Raw genomic sequence first — 6,723 nt, 5'->3', positions numbered from 1 at the left:
GAACCTGCGAATTCGATGTTCAAAGTCAGAAGCGTTATCCACTGAGCTATGTACATCCCGTAAACTCTTGTTGCTAACCTATTTTCGTTATTCAACCAACTACTATCAAGTGCAGCTGATTTGCCGCTATTTAAACTCGACAGCGTGGTTGTTGTTGTCAATTCTATACATCCATTTGCTTATTTGCTTTTTTGTATAGTTTCAGGCAGGCTCTTCCTAAACTATGTATTTGTCAATGTTATTGTGGCTTGTTAACATTTTATTTTTAATATTTTTATTGAGCTTTGTACCACGATTGTTTATTAGGAAAAATTGAAAAAGCAACAAAGTCTAAGCGGTAGAAGTTATAGCACTATTTCGGAGATCACCACATCTCCTCATCAGACTTTTTTTTTCTAGACTTCAGCAGGGATCGAACCTGCGAATTCGATGTTCAAAGTCAGAAGCGTTAACCACTGAGCTATGTACATCCCGTAAACTCTTGTTGCTAATTCATTTTCCTTATTCAACCAACTACTATCAAGTGCAGCTGATTTGCCGCTATTTAAACTCGACAGCGTGGTTGTTGTTGTCAATTCTATACATCCATTGGCTAATTTGCTTTTTTGTATAGTTTCAGGCAGGCTCTTCCTAAACTATGTATTTGTCAATGTTATTGTGGCTTGTTAACATTTTATTTTTAATATTTTTTTTGATATTATTATCAGCGTTGCCGCGAATCGTTTTTAGTGGTAGCTAAATTCCAGCTAAAAAAGGGCTAAAAAAGCTAAAAATCGTCGTTGTGGCTAAAAATGGTAGCTAAATTTATTTACCTACATCTTATATATAAAAATAAATGCACGTTTTTGGTGTGACCTCATAACTTGAGAACAGCTTCACCGAATTCAACCAAATTTATGTGCCATTTTCGATTTATCATGCAGATGGTTTATGCGAAGTTTTCCCGAATTCGGAAGAGGGGGCGTGGCACCACCCATACTAACTAAAATATAAAAATAAGTGAACGTTTTTGGTGTGACAATATAACTTAAGAACGGCTTCACCGAATTCAACCAAATTTATGCGGCATATTCGGGCCATCATGCAGATATTTTATGTGGAGTTTGCCCAAATTTGGAAAAGGGGCGTGGCATATGTATGTATCTCATGTATACAAATAAGTACACGTTTTTGGTGTGAGCTTATAACTTGAGAACGGCTTCACCGAATTCAACCAAATTTATACGGCATATTCAGGCTATCATGCAGATGGTTTATGTGAAGTTTGCCCGAATTCGTAAAAGGGGGTGTGGCACCTTCCATACTAACTAACATTTTTTTGTTGTATATCTCTTGAAATATTTGAGGTAGAGTACTGGAAGTTGGTATAGAGGTATAAAAAATAATTCCATACTCATGGATAAAAATGGGCAGTATTGGAAAAGAGGGCGTGGCACCTCACATCTTATATATAAAGAATAAGTGCAAGATTTCAACCAAATTTATACGGCATAGTCGGGCTATTATGCAGATGGTTTGTGTTAGGTTTCCCCGAATTCGGAAAAGGGGGCGTGGCACCACCCATACTAACAAAAAATTTCATCTGGTATATCTCTTGAAATATTTGTGGTAGATTACTGGAATTGGTAGCTATACGTGGCCTGTACAAGAGTTATGTGTTGGATTAAGATTTAAAATAAAGAATAAAAAATTTTGAAATAAAACAAATGATAAATTTTCATATAGAAAAATTCCAGGACTTTTCATTCGTTTTTCAATATTTGGTGTAGAGAAGCACACCGGGGTACTGCTAGTATAAATATATAAGTATACACGCAAACATTTTCTATAATTACTGGTATAGAAAAACAATGAACTCTGAAAAGAATTAATATTTTATTCAACAAAAAAACTTTTTGTGTAACACATAAAGCATATTAAGGGCCGCCAACTTACCTATTTTAAAGTATAGTTAAATCGTTAATGGATAAGATAACGGCCCAGAAACGTAAGGAACATACATAGACATATGTTTACTTGCCTTAAAGGAAAGGTGTTCGCTTTATGAGCGAAGAGTTAAATTCATGAAAATCATAAAAAAAATTTTAATGTCAATGATGAATGTATTTTGAAAAGGGCTAAAAAAAGGGCTAGGGGCAATTTCAAATTTTTGTGGCCAAAAAAAGAATTTGGTAGCCAAATTTAGCCACCAAAGGGCTAAAACGGCAACACTGATTATTATTACATTTTTAAATTTTTCCTAATAAACAATCGTGGTACAAAGCTCAATAAAAATATTAAAAATATAATTTTTTGTTTTCTTTCAATGTCAGAACATATGCACATAGAGTTAAACATTGTTACCTTTCCTGAACATGAACTAGTTTTTATAAATCCTAGAAAACGAACTGGGAACTCCTTCGCCTTATTATGGAAGAAGCTTGAGACCGAGGCTGAACAGCTTATATATAGCATATATTGTAATATCTTTCAACCGTAGCTGTCCCTAAGGAAAGGTAAAATTCAAACGTTATGTGCCTTGGTGGAGCAAGAAGCTTGAGAAAATGAGATGCCAAGCTAGAAAACTATTCAATAGGGAAAAACCCACGGGTGATTGGAATCCGTATAAAATTGGCCTAACCTCCTACAACAAAGAGTTAAGGAAATTCAAAAGAGCTAGCTGGCGAAACCACTGCTAGGAAACTAACAGCCTCCCTGAGGAGTACAAAAAAGCAAAAAGCTCTAACAAGGGATCATAAGAACACAGTCGGCACTCTGAAAAGACCAGACGGGAGCTACACACAGCATCCGGGTGAGACCTGCAGACTCTTGTTAGATACTCATTTCCCGGGCTATGTATTAGGCTACTGTCGACCAGAAGTGGGTGCTCCAACATATAGCCCTTTGTGCCTTTATTGGCATTTCGGGGGCTTTTGATAACACATAATATAAGGCAATAGATGGTGCCTTGATGAGCAAGGGTATAAGCCTAATAATAAATAAATGGGTTCTATCAATGCTAAGAACACATAAAATCAGTATAGAATTAGGAGGTACGAAAAAATCGATAACAGCCACAAGGGGTTGTAGGGCGGGTCGAAAATCTAATTTTTCTCAAATTCCTTGGAAATAATGAAAATATATTGTATCACGAAGTCAAAAACAAGCCTGCAAAATATTAGTATTTTATTTTAATTGTAAGAGCCCGCGCATCGACCGCTAAGTGACCCACAGCACATTAGTCGAATAAGACCAATTCTTGTTAAAAATTCTGGGCTCAGCAATAAAGTTTGGTGCATATTATTAGACAATGAATCTGTTAACGCAAAAGATAAAGTCAAATATCATTTCTCGCAGCCCTTTAGCTTATCGTTAATCTCAAAGCTAGCTTTTTTCAATAAAATTTTAATTGTTCTCTTGATAATTGCACTGGCCTATAGTCAAAAGATGTAAAGAACAGCATTAATATTGCTGGGGTGCATTTAGATCGCCGGTTCCAAATATTCAAAATTTTTTTTTAATATTATCTATAGTTTGCGAATTTTTGAATATTTAGGAACAATTTCGGTAGCTCTAATAGAAAAGCCATTATTTTCCATCGTGGTGGAAAAATTTTGTTTATGCACATGAGTATGGAAACACTGAACGGGCACAACTTCTAGAAACACTAATTAGTTCACTTATGTTAATGCATACAATTAAAAAATTGCAAATATAGGAAAATGACAAAAAAATTTTTTCAAAATTTTTTTTATTTTTAAATAGTCTGTTTATAATCTGAACGATTTTATTCATATTATTATCATAAATCAGTAACAGTAAGTGTTGCTTTCAATTTGGTAATTATTACGTACCGATCGAGTAACATTTACCAAAGTTATATTCAAAAACTTAAGTGGAGCTCCAGTTTTTTTCTAAAAAAAAAGTTTTCGGCAATTGAATGGTCGCCGCGAGTAACGTTGTAAGCGACAATTTTCTTAAAACAAACTTCTTTAATTTTAACGATATAAATGTGCAAGTTTATTGATACTACTGTACCGAAAAGTAGAAAACCAAATCAAATGAGCTTATGTATGTGCGTCATTAAACACATTTTCTTTTTATTTCTGCAAAGTTATAATCTTGTCGCTTAAAACGTTATTCGCGGCGACCATTTAATTGTATAAATAACTTTTAAATGAAAGAACCGGATTACAGAAAAGTGGCCAGGGAGTGACTTTTTCGTTCAAGCTGAATGCAAAGCAATATCGTTCAATTGGAGAGTCCTCAAAAGGATTTCTCAGGATATGTTAAAGACTATTGCATTTATATACAGTCACTTTTTCACATAATGGAATTAACTAAAATATTTATGTATATCTAAACACTTATTGCACGTTCCCTACCTTCATATAACGGCAAATTAAAAACCGCGAAAACTTTTCTTTTTCAGTGCCTAATGAAACCATTCCGCACCAATTTTCAAGACTACATAAATGAACTTAAAATGGGCGTTTCTCACCGTAATTGTATTATGTTAATGTATGTATATACTTATATGCTTGAAACTACTATTAACTTATCAAACGATTCCTATTCTTTCACAATACATGCTTGACTTCATTCACCACGATCTTGAAAACTGACCAAATCGGCGTGACCACCCAGCAAAAAATCGGTAATCGCTATTAGTGGTAACGTGTTCTAGAAGGCATAGCGTTATAATGCCTTCGAATTTTTTCGCTTCTTTAAGGCATTGCCGGTTATGCAAAGTAGAATGTCCCACAAAATTTTATTTATTTCGCTTCTTTGTTTCATTTCGGGGAATGCAAAGTAGAATGTCCTATAATATTTCTTTTTTAATTGGCTTCCTTGCTTCATTTCGGGGAATGAAAAGTGGAATGTCCTACAATATTTTATTTGTTTCGCTTCTTTGCTTCATTTCAGGGAATGCAAAGTAGAATGTACTGATGCTTTCCATTTCCAGACATCCGGTCAGGTACGAGCATGATTTTTAATTTCGACCAAACTCAAATACATTGTTTGTTGGTCCAAATAATNTTCGCTTTTAGAGATTTGGGTTGATTGTAGTTCAAAGTATCCCTTTCCCGGTAAAAAAGTTTAAGAGAAAAAAAAATNGATGCTTTCCATTTCCAGACATCCGGTCAGGTACGAGCATGATTTTTAATTTCGACCAAACTCAAATACATTGTTTGTTGGTCCAAATAATGAGACACGTATTTTTTCTTTTGCCTCGGAAAAATTTTTCGGCCGAATTAAACGCGATTTTGTTTTTCAGGAAAAAATCGGCTTTTCGAATTGACAGTTAGAATGTTTTTTTAAAATGCCCATAACATTGACAAAATTTAATAGATTCCAACAATGTTTTTACTCAAATGTCAGTAGTTCTTGTCACTTCAAGATAGAATGATATAATTATTGATTATCATTATTTAAAATTTTTTATTTAACAATAAACAAAAAGTGCAAATTTTTTTTTAAACTTAATTTCTCAAAAAGTGTATTTTTTTTNCACTGTCAATTCGAAAAGTCGATTTTTGCCTGAAAAACAAAATCGCGTTTAATTCGGGCGAAAAATTTTTCCGAGGCAAAAGAAAAAATACGTGTCTCATTATTTGGACCAACAAACAATGTATTTGAGTTTGGTCGAAATTAAAAATCATGCTCGTACCTGACCGGATGTCTGGATGTCTATCTATTATGTTGGCCTAACGTCATCAGTAGAATCGGATCGAAAGTACAGTAAAGCAGCTTTAATCTATATCTATATCTATATACGTAATCTATACATAGTAGGGATGTCAATTTTCGGGGTTTTGTCGATCCCGGGATTTTCGGGATCTGAAAATACAATCCCGGAATCCCGGGATTTTCCCGAAATTCAGGCAAAAGTGCAACACGGTGACAGGTAATAAGATCAACGGAAATAAGGTCAATTGACTTTATTTCCCACCCTGGTGCGACATTATTACCTTTTTAAAAACGAAATAAAATCCATTGACATTATTTCTCTTTCAAACATTAAATTTGCTTAGCTTCGCGGCGGCCCGCGTCAGCGCGCACCACCGCGCGAGCCGCGCTCGCGCTCGCGCCCCCGTACCCCACGCGAACGGCGCGCACGCCACGTCACGCTACGCCGCGGCCCCCCAAGGCCCCCCTTCCCCGTCTCCCTTCGTGCTGTAATGCAGGTAGATTTATTTTTTGTATACGTTGAAATAAAATTTGTATATATTTTAAACATCGAGGGCTTATATTCAATAAAACCCTCTATCTGCACACTTTTCACAAAGATGAGATTCTGATATAAAAATCCACCTAAGCTTTAACTGTCATCAGTGATATTAATGTTACCTTATATAACGACAGGTAATAAGTCCCAGATGGTTTCTAAAATCACAAATTAGTTTTTGTGCAAATTGCAGATAGAGGGTATTAATGAATTCAAGCCCTCGATATTTCACATTTTTATATTTGTAAGTTATTGGAAGCAGGGATGCCAACTTGGCTCAAACCGTGCCATTTGTTCCTATTTTACTTCAAATGGCACTTAATTTTTCAATTTGGCACAAAATGCCAAAATGGCACTTTTGTAAAAAAAATAACATTTCAATACATTTTTGTGAAATCCTTTGCGTGCACTTCTTTTTCTCAACTAAAATTTTCTAATTTATAAAGGCTATAGGGCTATTCAATCTTATTTTATGATTGCACTTTTGTTTGGAAAATGTAGCTTTATTTTATTGC

General features: G+C 34.8%; 1 long non-coding RNA gene across 1 annotated transcript in view; it reads right to left on the bottom strand.

The window, feature by feature from the left end:
* Positions 1-4,463: 4,463 nt before the first annotated feature.
* The window catches only part of LOC108367185 (uncharacterized), a 12,327-nt gene continuing 10,067 nt past the window's right edge, over positions 4,464-6,723 (bottom strand). The window contains exon 4 of the long non-coding RNA XR_001848215.1: positions 4,464-4,475. This is a non-coding gene — a long non-coding RNA (uncharacterized LOC108367185). The remainder of the gene's footprint in view (positions 4,476-6,723) is intronic.

The sequence above is a fragment of the Rhagoletis zephyria genome, unplaced genomic scaffold, assembly GCF_001687245.7.
Source record: "Rhagoletis zephyria isolate East Lansing unplaced genomic scaffold, Rhagoletis_zephyria_1.1 Rzeph_scaffold_02576, whole genome shotgun sequence".
Taxonomy (NCBI): Eukaryota; Metazoa; Arthropoda; class Insecta; order Diptera; family Tephritidae; genus Rhagoletis; species Rhagoletis zephyria.
Note: the sequence above shows the minus strand (reverse complement) of the source record. Positions and strands in the feature narration are given on the sequence as shown.